This window comes from Eleutherodactylus coqui, chromosome 7 (assembly GCF_035609145.1).
Source record: "Eleutherodactylus coqui strain aEleCoq1 chromosome 7, aEleCoq1.hap1, whole genome shotgun sequence".
NCBI classification, from domain to species: domain Eukaryota; kingdom Metazoa; phylum Chordata; class Amphibia; order Anura; family Eleutherodactylidae; genus Eleutherodactylus; species Eleutherodactylus coqui.
The window spans coordinates 49,871,349-49,878,848 of record NC_089843.1 but is presented as its reverse complement, the minus strand read 5'-3'; the positions used below and the strand labels follow the sequence as shown (position 1 = coordinate 49,878,848).

Sequence of the window (7,500 nt, the reverse complement as noted above, 5' to 3'; positions counted from 1 at the left end):
CTTGGGATGAAGTATAAAGACTGGAGCTGTTTGTCATTAACTGGACTTTTTACTTCCTTGGTTCAAATTACTGGTTTAGAAGCAAAGTGTTCACATCTGCCTAGTATTTTTTAATCCTTCAGATACATCCTATTATTATCCTGATGAGGAAACCTAGGCAGCTCCGAAACATTTGGCCATAAAATAGTCTGTAGCTGTGTTAGTATGTTTCACTAGCAACATGGTTCCAAAGTACTTCTTCTACCTATCAGCCTAGGCTTGCAGGAAAGGCCCCAGTGAGAATTGAACTCACGACCCCTGGTTTACGAGACCAGTGCTCTAACCTCTGAGCTATGAAGCCTGCCTGTGGCGCACTGCCACAAATTTTTTTCCACATTTGCACCAGAAAGTTAATTTACATTTTAAATATTTGCAGGTAGCACTACCTAAAACGCCATGAGTAGTGTTTAAGGAAAAGCATTCTGAAGGAAGTGGAATTTCAACCCACCACTCCAGGAGAGACAACAATGATTTTGAACGACACTTTACTTCAAAACAATAGACTGGAAAACACTCTCGGTTTTGTATGAAGAGTGTCCGCGCGCCCAGCAGAAGAGCATGCCATCGCACTGACCTACATGGCTATGAAAAGTTTCCGCAACCTGAAGAGAATACGGTGATGTTAATAGTGTAATTCTTGGAATGACATTTAAAGACTGCAGGACTTCGACATTATGGTTGTTGATTTGGAATTCCGGGGAACAAAAAATAGAACTCTTGATAGATTCTATCTCTTCCTCGGTCCACAAAACCCGTTCCAAAAGTATTCACAATACCCTAGACTAATAAATTAGGCCCCAGTGAGAATTGAACTCACGACCCCTTGTTTACAAGACCAGTGCTCTAACCCCTGAGCTATGAAGCCCATTTCTTCAACTACTCGCACAGTGTTTTTCGTCCATTTCTACATTCCTTTTTCCAAATTCTAGAATGTCATAAGTGGGATTGTAACCAATGCCTCCAGGAGGGCTCTCGCAGTCATCCGGAAAAACACACGTGTGAAAAATTGTGAAACGTAAAGAAAGAGTGGTCACGTTAAGAGTCCAATTCTTGGGATGAAGTATAAAGACTGGAGCTGTTTGTCATTAACTGGACTTTTTACTTCCTTGGTTCAAATTACTGGTTTAGAAGCAAGGTGTTCACATCTGCCTAGTATTTTTTAATCCTTCAGATACATCCTATTATTATCCTGATGAGGAAACCTAGGCAGCTCCGAAACATTTGGCCATAAAATAGTCTGTAGCTGTGTTAGTATGGTTCACAACCAACATGGTTCCAAGGTACTTCTTCTACCTATCAGCCTAGGCTTGCAGGAAAGGCCCCAGTGAGAATTGAACTCACGACCCCTGGTTTACGAGACCAGTGCTCTAACCTCTGAGCTATGAAGCCTGCCTGTGGCGCACTGCCACAAATTTTTTTCCACATTTGCACCAGAAAGTTAATTTACATTTTAAATATTTGCAGGTAGCACTACCTAAAACGCCATGAGTAGTGTTTAAGGAAAAGCATTCTGAAGGAAGTGGAATTTCAACCCACCACTCCAGGAGAGACAACAATGATTTTGAATGACACTTTACTTCAAAACAATAGACTGGAAAACACTCTCGGTTTTGTATGAAGAGTGTCCGCGCGCCCAGCAGAAGAGCATGCCATCGCACTGACCTACATGGCTATGAAAAGTTTCCGCAACCTGAAGAGAATACGGTGATGTTAATAGTGTAATTCTTGGAATGACATTTAAAGACTGCAGGACTTCGACATTATGGTTGTTGATTTGGAATTCCGGGGAACAAAAAATAGAACTCTTGATAGATTCTATCTCTTCCTCGGTCCACAAAACCCGTTCCAAAAGTATTCACAATACCCTAGACTAATAAATTAGGCCCCAGTGAGAATTGAACTCACGACCCCTGGTTTACAAGACCAGTGCTCTAACCCCTGAGCTATGAAGCCCATTTCTTCAACTACTCGCACAGTGTTTTTCGTCCATTTCTACATTCCTTTTTCCAAATTCTAGAATGTCATAAGTGGGATTGTAACCAATGCCTCCAGGAGGGCTCTCGCAGTCATCCGGAAAAACACACGTGTGAAAAATTGTGAAACGTAAAGAAAGAGTGGTCACGTTAAGAGTCCAATTCTTGGGATGAAGTATAAAGACTGGAGCTGTTTGTCATTAACTGGACTTTTTACTTCCTTGGTTCAAATTACTGGTTTAGAAGCAAGGTGTTCACATCTGCCTAGTATTTTTTAATCCTTCAGATACATCCTATTATTATCCTGATGAGGAAACCTAGGCAGCTCCGAAACATTTGGCCATAAAATAGTCTGTAGCTGTGTTAGTATGGTTCACAACCAACATGGTTCCAAGGTACTTCTTCTACCTATCAGCCTAGGCTTGCAGGAAAGGCCCCAGTGAGAATTGAACTCACGACCCCTGGTTTACGAGACCAGTGCTCTAACCTCTGAGCTATGAAGCCTGCCTGTGGCGCACTGCCACAAATTTTTTTCCACATTTGCACCAGAAAGTTAATTTACATTTTAAATATTTGCTGGTAGCACTACCTAAAACGCCATGAGTAGTGTTTAAGGAAAAGCATTCTGAAGGAAGTGGAATTTCAACCCACCACTCCAGGAGAGACAACAATGATTTTGAACGACACTTTACTTCAAAACAATAGACTGGAAAACACTCTCGGTTTTGTATGAAGAGTGTCCGCGCGCCCAGCAGAAGAGCATGCCATCGCACTGACCTACATGGCTATGAAAAGTTTCCGCAACCTGAAGAGAATACGGTGATGTTAATAGTGTAATTCTTGGAATGACATTTAAAGACTGCAGGACTTCGACATTATGGTTGTTGATTTGGAATTCCGGGGAACAAAAAATAGAACTCTTGATAGATTCTATCTCTTCCTCGGTCCACAAAACCCGTTCCAAAAGTATTCACAATACCCTAGACTAATAAATTAGGCCCCAGTGAGAATTGAACTCACGACCCCTGGTTTACAAGACCAGTGCTCTAACCCCTGAGCTATGAAGCCCATTTCTTCAACTACTCGCACAGTGTTTTTCGTCCATTTCTACATTCCTTTTTCCAAATTCTAGAATGTCATAAGTGGGATTGTAACCAATGCCTCCAGGAGGGCTCTCGCAGTCATCCGGAAAAACACACGTGTGAAAAATTGTGAAACGTAAAGAAAGAGTGGTCACGTTAAGAGTCCAATTCTTGGGATGAAGTATAAAGACTGGAGCTGTTTGTCATTAACTGGACTTTTTACTTCCTTGGTTCAAATTACTGGTTTAGAAGCAAGGTGTTCACATCTGCCTAGTATTTTTTAATCCTTCAGATACATCCTATTATTATCCTGATGAGGAAACCTAGGCAGCTCCGAAACATTTGGCCATAAAATAGTCTGTAGCTGTGTTAGTATGGTTCACAACCAACATGGTTCCAAGGTACTTCTTCTACCTATCAGCCTAGGCTTGCAGGAAAGGCCCCAGTGAGAATTGAACTCATGACCCCTGGTTTACGAGACCAGTGCTCTAACCTCTGAGCTATGAAGCCTGCCTGTGGCGCACTGCCACAAACGTTTTTCCACATTTGCACCAGAAAGTTAATTTACATTTTAAATATTTGCAGGTAGCACTACCTAAAACGCCATGAGTAGTGTTTAAGGAAAAGCATTCTGAAGGAAGTGGAATTTCAACCCACCACTCCAGGAGAGACAACAATGATTTTGAACGACACTTTACTTCAAAACAATAGACTGGAAAACACTCTCGGTTTTGTATGAAGAGTGTCCGCGCGCCCAGCAGAAGAGCATGCCATCGCACTGACCTACATGGCTATGAAAAGTTTCCGCAACCTGAAGAGAATACGGTGATGTTAATAGTGTAATTCTTGGAATGACATTTAAAGACTGCAGGACTTCGACATTATGGTTGTTGATTTGGAATTCCGGGGAACAAAAAATAGAACTCTTGATAGATTCTATCTCTTCCTCGGTCCACAAAACCCGTTCCAAAAGTATTCACAATACCCTAGACTAATAAATTAGGCCCCAGTGAGAATTGAACTCACGACCCCTGGTTTACAAGACCAGTGCTCTAACCCCTGAGCTATGAAGCCCATTTCTTCAACTACTCGCACAGTGTTTTTCGTCCATTTCTACATTCCTTTTTCCAAATTCTAGAATGTCATAAGTGGGATTGTAACCAATGCCTCCAGGAGGGCTCTCGCAGTCATCCGGAAAAACACACGTGTGAAAAATTGTGAAACGTAAAGAAAGAGTGGTCACGTTAAGAGTCCAATTCTTGGGATGAAGTATAAAGACTGGAGCTGTTTGTCATTAACTGGACTTTTTACTTCCTTGGTTCAAATTACTGGTTTAGAAGCAAGGTGTTCACATCTGCCTAGTATTTTTTAATCCTTCAGATACATCCTATTATTATCCTGATGAGGAAACCTAGGCAGCTCCGAAACATTTGGCCATAAAATAGTCTGTAGCTGTGTTAGTATGGTTCACAACCAACATGGTTCCAAGGTACTTCTTCTACCTATCAGCCTAGGCTTGCAGGAAAGGCCCCAGTGAGAATTGAACTCATGACCCCTGGTTTACGAGACCAGTGCTCTAACCTCTGAGCTATGAAGCCTGCCTGTGGCGCACTGCCACAAACGTTTTTCCACATTTGCACCAGAAAGTTAATTTACATTTTAAATATTTGCAGGTAGCACTACCTAAAACGCCATGAGTAGTGTTTAAGGAAAAGCATTCTGAAGGAAGTGGAATTTCAACCCACCACTCCAGGAGAGACAAAAATGATTTTGAACGACACTTTACTTCAAAACAATAGACTGGAAAACACTCTCGGTTTTGTATGAAGAGTGTCCGCGCGCCCAGCAGAAGAGCATGCCATCGCACTGACCTACATGGCTATGAAAAGTTTCCGCAACCTGAAGAGAATACGGTGATGTTAATAGTGTAATTCTTGGAATGACATTTAAAGACTGCAGGACTTCGACATTATGGTTGTTGATTTGGAATTCCGGGGAACAAAAAATAGAACTCTTGATAGATTCTATCTCTTCCTCGGTCCACAAAACCCGTTCCAAAAGTATTCACAATACCCTAGACTAATAAATTAGGCCCCAGTGAGAATTGAACTCACGACCCCTGGTTTACAAGACCAGTGCTCTAACCCCTGAGCTATGAAGCCCATTTCTTCAACTACTCGCACAGTGTTTTTCGTCCATTTCTACATTCCTTTTTCCAAATTCTAGAATGTCATAAGTGGGATTGTAACCAATGCCTCCAGGAGGGCTCTCGCAGTCATCCGGAAAAACACACGTGTGAAAAATTGTGAAACGTAAAGAAAGAGTGGTCACGTTAAGAGTCCAATTCTTGGGATGAAGTATAAAGACTGGAGCTGTTTGTCATTAACTGGACTTTTTACTTCCTTGGTTCAAATTACTGGTTTAGAAGCAAAGTGTTCACATCTGCCTAGTATTTTTTAATCCTTCAGATACATCCTATTATTATCCTGATGAGGAAACCTAGGCAGCTCCGAAACATTTGGCCATAAAATAGTCTGTAGCTGTGTTAGTATGTTTCACTAGCAACATGGTTCCAAAGTACTTCTTCTACCTATCAGCCTAGGCTTGCAGGAAAGGCCCCAGTGAGAATTGAACTCACGACCCCTGGTTTACGAGACCAGTGCTCTAACCTCTGAGTTATGAAGCCTGCCTGTGGCGCACTGCCACAAATTTTTTTCCACATTTGCACCAGAAAGTTAATTTACATTTTAAATATTTGCTGGTAGCACTACCTAAAACGCCATGAGTAGTGTTTAAGGAAAAGCATTCTGAAGGAAGTGGAATTTCAACCCACCACTCCAGGAGAGACAACAATGATTTTGAACGACACTTTACTTCAAAACAATAGACTGGAAAACACTCTCGGTTTTGTATGAAGAGTGTCCGCGCGCCCAGCAGAAGAGCATGCCATCGCACTGACCTACATGGCTATGAAAAGTTTCCGCAACCTGAAGAGAATACGGTGATGTTAATAGTGTAATTCTTGGAATGACATTTAAAGACTGCAGGACTTCGACATTATGGTTGTTGATTTGGAATTCCGGGGAACAAAAAATAGAACTCTTGATAGATTCTATCTCTTCCTCGGTCCACAAAACCCGTTCCAAAAGTATTCACAATACCCTAGACTAATAAATTAGGCCCCAGTGAGAATTGAACTCACGACCCCTGGTTTACAAGACCAGTGCTCTAACCCCTGAGCTATGAAGCCCATTTCTTCAACTACTCGCACAGTGTTTTTCGTCCATTTCTACATTCCTTTTTCCAAATTCTAGAATGTCATAAGTGGGATTGTAACCAATGCCTCCAGGAGGGCTCTCGCAGTCATCCGGAAAAACACACGTGTGAAAAATTGTGAAACGTAAAGAAAGAGTGGTCACGTTAAGAGTCCAATTCTTGGGATGAAGTATAAAGACTGGAGCTGTTTGTCATTAACTGGACTTTTTACTTCCTTGGTTCAAATTACTGGTTTAGAAGCAAGGTGTTCACATCTGCCTAGTATTTTTTAATCCTTCAGATACATCCTATTATTATCCTGATGAGGAAACCTAGGCAGCTCCGAAACATTTGGCCATAAAATAGTCTGTAGCTGTGTTAGTATGTTTCACTACCAACATGGTTCCAAGGTACTTCTTCTACCTATCAGCCTAGGCTTGCAGGAAAGGCCCCAGTGAGAATTGAACTCACGACCCCTGGTTTACGAGACCAGTGCTCTAACCTCTGAGCTATGAAGCCTGCCTGTGGCGCACTGCCACAAATTTTTTTCCACATTTGCACCAGAAAGTTAATTTACATTTTAAATATTTGCAGGTAGCACTACCTAAAACGCCATGAGTAGTGTTTAAGGAAAAGCATTCTGAAGGAAGTGGAATTTCAACCCACCACTCCAGGAGAGACAACAATGATTTTGAACGACACTTTACTTCAAAACAATAGACTGGAAAACACTCTCGGTTTTGTATGAAGAGTGTCCGCGCGCCCAGCAGAAGAGCATGCCATCGCACTGACCTACATGGCTATGAAAAGTTTCCGCAACCTGAAGAGAATACGGTGATGTTAATAGTGTAATTCTTGGAATGACATTTAAAGACTGCAGGACTTCGACATTATGGTTGTTGATTTGGAATTCCGGGGAACAAAAAATAGAACTCTTGATAGATTCTATCTCTTCCTCGGTCCACAAAACCCGTTCCAAAAGTATTCACAATACCCTAGACTAATAAATTAGGCCCCAGTGAGAATTGAACTCACGACCCCTGGTTTACAAGACCAGTGCTCTAACCCCTGAGCTATGAAGCCCATTTCTTCAACTACTCGCACAGTGTTTTTCGTCCATTTCTACATTCCTTTTTCCAAATTCTAGAATG

The 7,500-nt window shown here is 41.8% G+C and overlaps 13 non-coding genes across 13 annotated transcripts; all 13 read right to left on the bottom strand.

Annotated features, from left to right (window-relative positions):
- Positions 1 to 267: 267 nt before the first annotated feature.
- Positions 268 to 340, bottom strand: TRNAT-CGU (transfer RNA threonine (anticodon CGU)). The gene has a single exon. It is a non-coding gene; the product is annotated as a tRNA-Thr (tRNA).
- A 1,015-nt stretch (positions 341 to 1,355) lies between these two features.
- TRNAT-CGU (transfer RNA threonine (anticodon CGU)) lies at positions 1,356 to 1,428 on the bottom strand. Its single transcript has one exon. It is a non-coding gene; the product is annotated as a tRNA-Thr (tRNA).
- Positions 1,429 to 1,919: 491 nt separating this feature from the next.
- Positions 1,920 to 1,992, bottom strand: TRNAT-UGU (transfer RNA threonine (anticodon UGU)). The gene has a single exon. It is a non-coding gene; the product is annotated as a tRNA-Thr (tRNA).
- Positions 1,993 to 2,443: 451 nt separating this feature from the next.
- Positions 2,444 to 2,516, bottom strand: TRNAT-CGU (transfer RNA threonine (anticodon CGU)). Its single transcript has one exon. It is a non-coding gene; the product is annotated as a tRNA-Thr (tRNA).
- Positions 2,517 to 3,007: 491 nt separating this feature from the next.
- TRNAT-UGU (transfer RNA threonine (anticodon UGU)) lies at positions 3,008 to 3,080 on the bottom strand. Its single transcript has one exon. It is a non-coding gene; the product is annotated as a tRNA-Thr (tRNA).
- Positions 3,081 to 3,531: 451 nt separating this feature from the next.
- On the bottom strand, positions 3,532 to 3,604 carry TRNAT-CGU (transfer RNA threonine (anticodon CGU)). Its single transcript has one exon. It is a non-coding gene; the product is annotated as a tRNA-Thr (tRNA).
- A 491-nt stretch (positions 3,605 to 4,095) lies between these two features.
- On the bottom strand, positions 4,096 to 4,168 carry TRNAT-UGU (transfer RNA threonine (anticodon UGU)). Its single transcript has one exon. It is a non-coding gene; the product is annotated as a tRNA-Thr (tRNA).
- A 451-nt stretch (positions 4,169 to 4,619) lies between these two features.
- Positions 4,620 to 4,692, bottom strand: TRNAT-CGU (transfer RNA threonine (anticodon CGU)). The gene has a single exon. It is a non-coding gene; the product is annotated as a tRNA-Thr (tRNA).
- A 491-nt stretch (positions 4,693 to 5,183) lies between these two features.
- Positions 5,184 to 5,256, bottom strand: TRNAT-UGU (transfer RNA threonine (anticodon UGU)). Its single transcript has one exon. It is a non-coding gene; the product is annotated as a tRNA-Thr (tRNA).
- A 451-nt stretch (positions 5,257 to 5,707) lies between these two features.
- Positions 5,708 to 5,780, bottom strand: TRNAT-CGU (transfer RNA threonine (anticodon CGU)). The gene has a single exon. It is a non-coding gene; the product is annotated as a tRNA-Thr (tRNA).
- A 491-nt stretch (positions 5,781 to 6,271) lies between these two features.
- On the bottom strand, positions 6,272 to 6,344 carry TRNAT-UGU (transfer RNA threonine (anticodon UGU)). Its single transcript has one exon. It is a non-coding gene; the product is annotated as a tRNA-Thr (tRNA).
- Positions 6,345 to 6,795: 451 nt separating this feature from the next.
- TRNAT-CGU (transfer RNA threonine (anticodon CGU)) lies at positions 6,796 to 6,868 on the bottom strand. The gene has a single exon. It is a non-coding gene; the product is annotated as a tRNA-Thr (tRNA).
- A 491-nt stretch (positions 6,869 to 7,359) lies between these two features.
- Positions 7,360 to 7,432, bottom strand: TRNAT-UGU (transfer RNA threonine (anticodon UGU)). Its single transcript has one exon. It is a non-coding gene; the product is annotated as a tRNA-Thr (tRNA).
- Positions 7,433 to 7,500: the final 68 nt, after the last annotated feature.